Below are 8,561 nucleotides of genomic sequence, written 5' to 3'. Positions count from 1 at the left end.
CTCAGTAGTCATTCAGGAGCAGGTTGTTCAGTTTCCATGTAGTTGAGCGGTTTTGATTGAGTTTCTTAGTCCTGAGTTCTAGTTTGATTGCACTGTGGTCTGAGAGACAGTTTGTTATAATTTCTGTTCTTTTACATTTGCTGAGGAGTGCTTTACTTCCAATTATGTGGTCAATTTTGGAATAAGTGTGATGTGGTGCTGAGAATGTATATTCTGTTGATTTGGGGTGGAGAGTTCTGTAGATGTCTATTAGGTCCGCCTGGTGCAGAGTTGAGTTCAATTCCTGGATATCCTTGTTAACTTTCTGTCTCGTTGATCTGTCTAATAGTTCTATGTATTTTTAAAATTTCCTTAGAAACTTCTTTGATTCATGAATTATGTAGAAATACGTTGTTTAATTCACAAGCATCTGTAGATTTTCTGTTGTTTTTCTGTTGTTGATTACTAGTTTCATTTCTTTATGGGTAGAGAACATACTCTGTATGACGTGCATTGTTTTAATGTTGTTGAAGTTTTCCCCATAGTGTATCCTATTGAATGTTCCACTGGTGCTTGAAAAAATGTGTTTTCTGCTGTTGTTAATTGGAGTGCTCTTTCTATATATGTATCAGTTATATCATATTGGTTGATTGCATTGTTCATTTATTTTATATCCTTGCGGATATACTGTTTAGTAGCTTTATCAGTTGCTGGGAGTGCACTGTTGAAGTCCCATAGTATAAATTTAAATGTGTCTGTTTCTCCTTTCTTCTCTATCAGCTTTTCCTTCATATATTTTGAGGCTCTTTTGTTTGATGCATACAAATTTAAGACTGTAGTTTCTTGTAAATCGTTGTAAATCTCAGTGATTGACCTTTTATCATCCTATAGTGTCTCTCTGTCTCCAGTAATTTCCTTTGCTCTCAATTCTTCTTTATTTGATATTAATATCAGTACTCCTGCTTTCATTTTTGTTTTGAGACGGAGTCGTATTCTGTCATCCATGCTGGAGTGCAGTGGCACGATCTCAGCTCATTGCAACCTCTACCTCTTGGGTTCAAGCGATTCTCCGGCCTCAGCCTCCCAAGTAGCTGGGATTACCATGATGCCCGGCTAATTTTTTTTTTTTTATTTTAGTAGAAACGGGGTTTCTCCATGTTGGCCAGACTGCTCTTGAGCTCCTGATCTCAAGTGATCCATTCGCCTTGGCCTCCCAAAGAGCTGGGATTACAGGCATGAGCCATTGTGCCTGGCCCCTGCTTTCATTTTATTAATGTTTGCATTATACATCACTTTCCATCCTTCACTTCCATCCTACTATGTCTTTTTATTTTTATTTCCTTTTAAATTGATACATAATAGTTGTACATATTTTGGGGGTACATATGATATTTTGATACCTGTGTACAATGTGTAATAATTAAATCAGAGTAATTGGGATATCTGTCTGTCACCAAACACTATGTTGTCTTTATGTTGGGAGCATTGCGATTCTTCTAGCTATTTTGAATTATACAATAAATTATTGTTAACTACAGTTTCTCTACTGCACTATTGAATACTATAACACATTCCTTCTATCTAACTGTATTTTTGTACCTCTAAAACAATTTCACGTCATTGCCCCCTACCTTTTCTGGCCTCTGGTAATTACAGTTTTACTCTCTGCTTCCACGAGATTCACTTTTTAAGCTCCTATTAAATGGGAATGGGAACATGCAGTATTCACTCTTAATGAATGAGAACATGCAGCATTTGTCTTTCTGTTCCTGGCTTGTTTCACTTGAGGTAATGACCTCCAGTTCCATCTATGTTGCTGCAAATGATAGGATTTAATACCTTTTTATGGCTAAATAATATTTCATTGTATATATGTACCACATTTTCTTTATCCATTTATCTGTTGATGGACACTGAAGTTTATTCTATGTCTTGGTTATTGTGAATTGTACCACGATAAACCTGGGAGTGCAGATATCTCTTAAATATACTTATTTCCTTTCTCTTGGATATATACCCTGCAGTACAATTTCTGAGTCTTATGGAAGTTCTATTTTTAGTTTTTTGAGGAACTTCCAAACTGTTTTCTATAGTGGCTGTACAAATTTACCTTCCCAGCAACACTATACCAGTATTCCCCTTCCTCTGCATTCTTACCAGCATTTGTTATTTTCGTCTTTTTTATAATAGGCATTTTAGCTGGAGCGAGATGATATCTCATTGTGTTTTGATTTGCATTTTCCTAGTGATTGGGTATTTTTTCTATATCCATTGGTCGTTTGTCTTCTTTTGAGAAATGTCTATTCAGATCTTTTATCCATTTTAAAATTGGATTATTATTATTATTATTATTATTATTATTATTTTGCTATGAATTGTTTGAGTTACCCATTGTTTTAGTTCGTTTTCATGCTACTGATAAAGACATAATCAAAACTGGGAACAAAAAGAGGATTAATTGGATTTACAGTTTCACATGGCTGGGGAAGCCTCAGAATCATGGTGGGAGGTGAAAGGCACTTCTTACATGGTGGCAGCAAGAGAAAATGAGGAAGAAGCAACTTTGATACATCCATCAGATCTCATGAGACTTATTCACTATCATGAGAATAGCACCAGCTCCCATGATTCAATTACCTCTTCCTGGGTCCCTCCCATAACACGTGGAAATTCTGGGAGATGCAATTCAAGTTGAGATTTGGGTGGGGACACAGCCAAACCATATCACCTATATATTCTGGTTATTAATCCCTTGTCAGATGAAGAGTTTCCAAATATTTTTTCCATTATTCAGGTTGTATCTTCACTTTGTCGATGGTTTCCTTTGTTGTGCAAAAGGTTTTTATCTTGATGTAATCTTATTTGTCTATTTTTACTTTTGCTGCCTATGCTTTTGAGGTCTTAAAAAAATCTTTGACTAGACCAATAGTCTGAAATATTCCCCAATGTTTTCTTTTAGTAGTTTTGTAGTTTTAGGTCTTAGATTTAAGTATTTAATCCATTTTGAGTTGGTTTGTGTATATGGTGAAAGATAGGGGTCTAGTTTTGTTCTTATACATAGACATATCAAGTTTTCCCAACACCAATTATTGAAGTGCCTGTCGTTTCTGCAATGTGTATTTTGCTGCCTTTGTCATTTAGGTCTTTTTACTCATTTTGAGCTGAGTTTTGTGTATGGTGTACAATAACAGTCAAATTTCATTTTTTTCCTTGTGGAAACCCAGTTTTCCCAGCACCATTTGCTAAAGAGACTGTCTTTTCCCCCATTGTGTTCTCTTGGTGCCCTTATCTACAATTAGTTGACCATATATGTGTGGATTTATTTTTGGGCTCTCTATTTTGTTCCACTGTTTTCTATGTGTTTGTTTATGACAGTACCATACTGCTTTGATTACTATAGCTTTGTAATATATTTTTAAGTAAGGAAGTGTGATCCCTCCAACTTTATTTTTCTTCCTTGGAATTCCTTTGGCTATTCAGTGTCTTTGTGATTCCATACAAATTTTAGGATTATTTTTCCTATTGCTGGGAGGAATGCCATTGGAATTTTGATAGAGAGTGTATTGAATTTGTATATTGCTTTAGGTAGTATGGGCATTTTAGCAACATTATCAGGTTAGTGCAAAACTATTTGTGGTTTTTACTGGAACCAAAATTAATGGCAAAACCCACAATTACTTTTGCATCAACCTAATAATTCTTCCATTTCATGAGAATGGACTATCGTTCCATTTATTTGTATTTTCTTCAATTACTCTCCTCAGTGTTTTATAGTTTTCCATGTGCAGGTCTTTCACCTCCTTGGTTAAATTTACTCTTAAATGTTTTTTAATGCTACCATAAATGGGATTGGTTTGTATCCTGCAACTTTCCTGAATTGATTTATTAGTTCTAACAGTTTTTTTGTGTGTGGAATCTTTGAAGTTTTCTCTATATGGGATTATGTCATTTGCAAACGGAGATAATTTTACTTTTCTTCTTTCCAACTTGGATACCTTTTATTTCTTTTTTAGCAGAAGTAAGTAATAATGATTAGAACAGAAGTAAATTAAATAGAGAATAGAAAAACAATACAAAAAAACCAATAAAACTGAGTTTTTTTTTTCAAAAGAAAAAGCTAGACTACCTAAGAAGAAAAGACAGAAGAGTAAAATCAATAAAATCAGATATGAAAGGGATCATAAGGGACTATTATGAACAATACACCAGCAGACTGGATAATTTAGAGAAAATGGATAAATTCCTGAAAAAGTACAACTTACCAACATTGAATCAGGAAGAAACAGAAAGTCTGAACAGAACAATAACAAATAGATTGAAGTAGTGTAATAATTTAAAAGCTCCCAACAAAGAAAAGCCTGGGAACAGATGACTTTATCACTGAATTCTGGAAAACATTCAAAGAAGAATTAATACAAATACTTCTTCAACTCTTCCAAAAACTAGAGCTAGAGGGACTATTTCCAAACATACTTTATGAGGCCAGCATCACTATGATACCTAAGCCAGACAAAGACACCATAAAAGAAGAAAACTTCAGACCAATATCTCTGATAAACATTTATACAAAAATTTTCTATAAAATATTAGCAAACCCAAGTTCAACAACACATCAAAAAGATTATACATCATGACTGCTATGATTTGAATATCTCCTCCAAAATTCATGTTGAAACTCAATCCCCAGTGTGACAGTATTGAGAAGTAGAGCTTTTAAGAGGTGAATAGGTAATGAGGTCTCTGCCTTCATGAATGGATTAATCCATTTATAGATAATGGATTAATGAGTTAATGGGCTAATGGGTTATCATGGGAATGGAACTGGTGGCTTTACAAGAAGAGAAAGAAACTTGAGCATGCTCTGCCACCTCACCATGTGATGCCCTGAACCGCCTCGGGACTCTGCACAGTCCCCAGCAGCAAAAGGGTTCTTACCATACGTAGCCCCTTGGCCTTGGACTTCTCAGCATCCATAACTGTAAGAATAAATTCCTTTTTAAAATAAAGTACCCTCTTTTGGATATTCTGTTATAAACAACAAAAAAGACTAAGAAAATGGCCAAGTGGAATTAATCTTTGGCATGCAAACCTGTTTTAAAGTATGCATATGAATCAATGTGATACATTAACAGAATGAAAGATAAAAAGCACACAAAAATCATCTCAATTTACACAGAAAAAGCATTTGATAAAGTTCAACATCCTTCCTTGATAAAAATGCTGAAGAGTTTAAGTGTAAAAGGAAAGTTTCTCAGCAAAATAAAGGTCGTTTATGAAAAACCCACAATTAACATCATAATCAATGGGGAAAAATGAAAAGCTTTTCCTCTAAGATCCAGTACCAGGTAAAGATTCCCACTCTCTCCACTTCTATTCAATATAGTATGGGAAGTACTATGATGTAAATTTCTTGTAGATAGTATACATTGGATTTTTTGAAAATTCATACTGCCAGTCTCTTTTTTTTTACCAAATATTTAAAAAATTTTGTTTATAATTGACACATAATAATTATACATGTTTATGGGGTACACTGTGATGTTTCAATACATGTATACATTGTATAATGGTAACACTACAGATTTTATCATTGTACAATGTATACATGTATTGAAACATGTATACATTGGGTATACATGTATACATGTTTGGGTAATTCACAGATCCATCACCTTAAACATTTACCATTTCTTGGTGGTCCAATCTCTTTTTAATTAGTATATTTACACTTTATATTTACAATAACTGTCACTATTTTAAGGCTTAAGTATACCATTTTGTTTTCTGTTCATCCCTCTGTTTTTTGTTTCTCTCTCTCTCTCTCTCTCTCTCTCTCTCTCTGTCTCTCTCTGCTTCCTATAGGCTATATGAACATTTGTTAGGATTCCACTTAGAGTGAAGTGTAGAAACATTACTTTTGATGTGTTTTTGATCCTGTGTTAACACTGGTTAATTCTTGATGTTTCAATTTGCTATAATGTATTGCTTTTGCCTTTATATTTTCCTATAGTGCTTGATTTTTATAAAGCAATGAATATATAATAAATTTGTGAAGTCACTATCCTTCCTCCTATTATATTTGTAAATGTAGCTATATATTGTCAATGAAAAAATGTGGCTGATTTACACTGCTATTAAAACTTGAAAATCCTCAGTATTTATAGTTTTTAGACTTGATGCACTTGAGATTTAAGCAGCAAAATCCTTTTTTACACATGACCTAATTTTTTCTATGATCATATCAGTTTCTACCCAACCATTAGTGATTTAGGTCACTCGGATGGGGGTAGGTTTCTCTTACAACTCATCTCCAGATCAAGAAAAGCCTCCTTCTCTCAAGCTTCTTCCTCACTACTCCCTTAGAGGAAGGAAGACCAATGTGATAGGTCAAATTCTGGAGCACTGTAAGAAGTACCACTGTGCATTGCTAAGTGACACCCATACATGTAAGACACATCTAAGCTCTTCTGTTGCTTATGATACTAAAGTGATGAGATAAGCTGGTGCTGACTGTGAAAGCTGGGCATAGACACATTGGCCTCTCTTTCTTCTCACTGGAGATTTTGGGCTCTGTCATTCCTGCCTACTAGGGGTCAGCTGATGATAATATTTCTGTAGAATAAAATAGGCAAAGAGACCCTGCTTCATTCTTGTGCCTAAACCTGTGCTTCAATTCAACTTGAACTGAGACCCCTGCATTGAGGGGTCATAGGAACTGGCCCAGTGAATGACATTTCAGGTCCTTGTGTGCATGTCTTTTTCAAGGAATGACCATTGCAATAAAGCAATGTAACATAGGAGTAGAGTATTTTTGTAGCCTCTGAACAAATGCTAATCCCACACTGTCAGATTCTTACCAGTAATACCACATAATTGGATGTCTCTCGCTCTACTGCAGGTGGTGCAGATGGTGACCCAAATGTCATAATCCACATTGAAATGTCACACATGCCCATTCAAATAGACATGCCCTCAGGTGTTGCCATGTCCCCATCCAGACGTCAGCACTAGGTATTTGCAGATATGATTGGTGGACTTCATGTACGAAAAGACAAGGGTAACTTTCTGTAGTTCTTAGTGGTTTCAACCATTTGCAGAGTCATTATTCCCTCCCTGTTCTCCTTTTTGTTTCTTCCCCATTTATTCTTTAGGGTGTTCTATGCTACTTAGCCTTATTGGCACCTGCTTTCATTTCCTGAGTTCATATCAGGATGTCACCTGTACCCTGCCTTCTTAGAATTCACGGTGATGCAATACAGGCAACTTGAATAAAAAGATTGATGGGAGGCCTCTTGAACGCTGTTGATCTGCCTACTCTACTTTTCTTTTTGTGTTTCCTGCACCATCCTCAGGTGCTGTGAAGCCAGTTCCTGGTTTTTAATCTAGTCTCACAGTAAGCAGGTTGTCCTCATTTAGATAACATTTTACTTCTCAATAATTTAACTCTGACATTAAATTGTCGGAACTGACAAACATCCCAAGTGAGCTTGCTGTTTTTTGCCAGTTCTCAGCTGTCTTAATTACAGTTAGAATTGGACAATTAAGTTCGTCTTTAGTAACTGCACACACATATTTAACTAATTGTTAGCTTTCCTTGCACATAATGTTATTCCATGTACCTCATATTATTCGATTTCCTTGAAAGAGAGAGCACATATCGCTCTTGTGTTTTCAAGAAGTAACTTTCAACTCTCAGTAAGTTATGCATTTGAAATTTTCTCCTGCAGCATTGCTACCACTTTCCAATATACATTTTCTCTTGCACACAAACCTCACACAGGCTCATGTCAAATATTTATATAAGCATAGTCAAAATGGGGTGAATAAGTTTCTCTTTGGTGGTCAGTTTCCAATTACACCTTCACATGACAGGTAGAGCCTGCTTTAGAGTCTCTACAATCAATCCTCAACTGTCCGTTACACAACAGTTTCTCCACCATTGGGAAATCAATTCTCTGTTCTCATAGGCTTTGGTAGAGTTACATTCCTCTGCCATCTCAAAACAAATCCATTTGTGAGATCATACTCATATCACATGGTGCCATCACACAAGTTGAGCCCTAGCAGAATGGTAATAAAGTAAGTATTCCTAATACATGCTCACAAAAGGGGACTGGAATTACCTAATGACAAAGCTAAGATTGGTACAGTAAAGTGGTCTCAGCATGAGAGGCACTTTTCCATTTCAGTTTATCTAAATGCTGAAAGTCTTGACTAAAAGACTTTATCAGCTTGTATTAACAATACCAGCTCATGAGGAATTAAAAATTTAACATGAGGCTGGGCGCAGTGGCTCACGTCCATAATCCCAGCACTTTGGGAGGCTGAGGAGGGTGGCTCACCTGAGGTCAGGAGTTTGAGACCAGCCTGGCCAACATGGTGAAACCCAATCTCTACTAGAAATACAAAAAATTAGCCGAGCATGATGGCAGGTGCCTGTAATCCCAGCTACTTGGGAAGCTGAGGCAGGAGGATTACTTGAACCTGGGAGGCGGAAGTTGCAGTGAACCAAGGTAGCACCATTGCACTTCACCCTGGACAACCAGAGCGAAACTTTGTCCCCCCCCCCCCAAAAAAAAAAA

This window comes from Rhinopithecus bieti, unplaced genomic scaffold (assembly GCF_001698545.2).
Source record: "Rhinopithecus bieti isolate Rb0 unplaced genomic scaffold, ASM169854v2 scaffold_77034, whole genome shotgun sequence".
NCBI lineage: Eukaryota > Metazoa > Chordata > Mammalia > Primates > Cercopithecidae > Rhinopithecus > Rhinopithecus bieti.
This window is presented reverse-complemented; position numbering follows the sequence as displayed.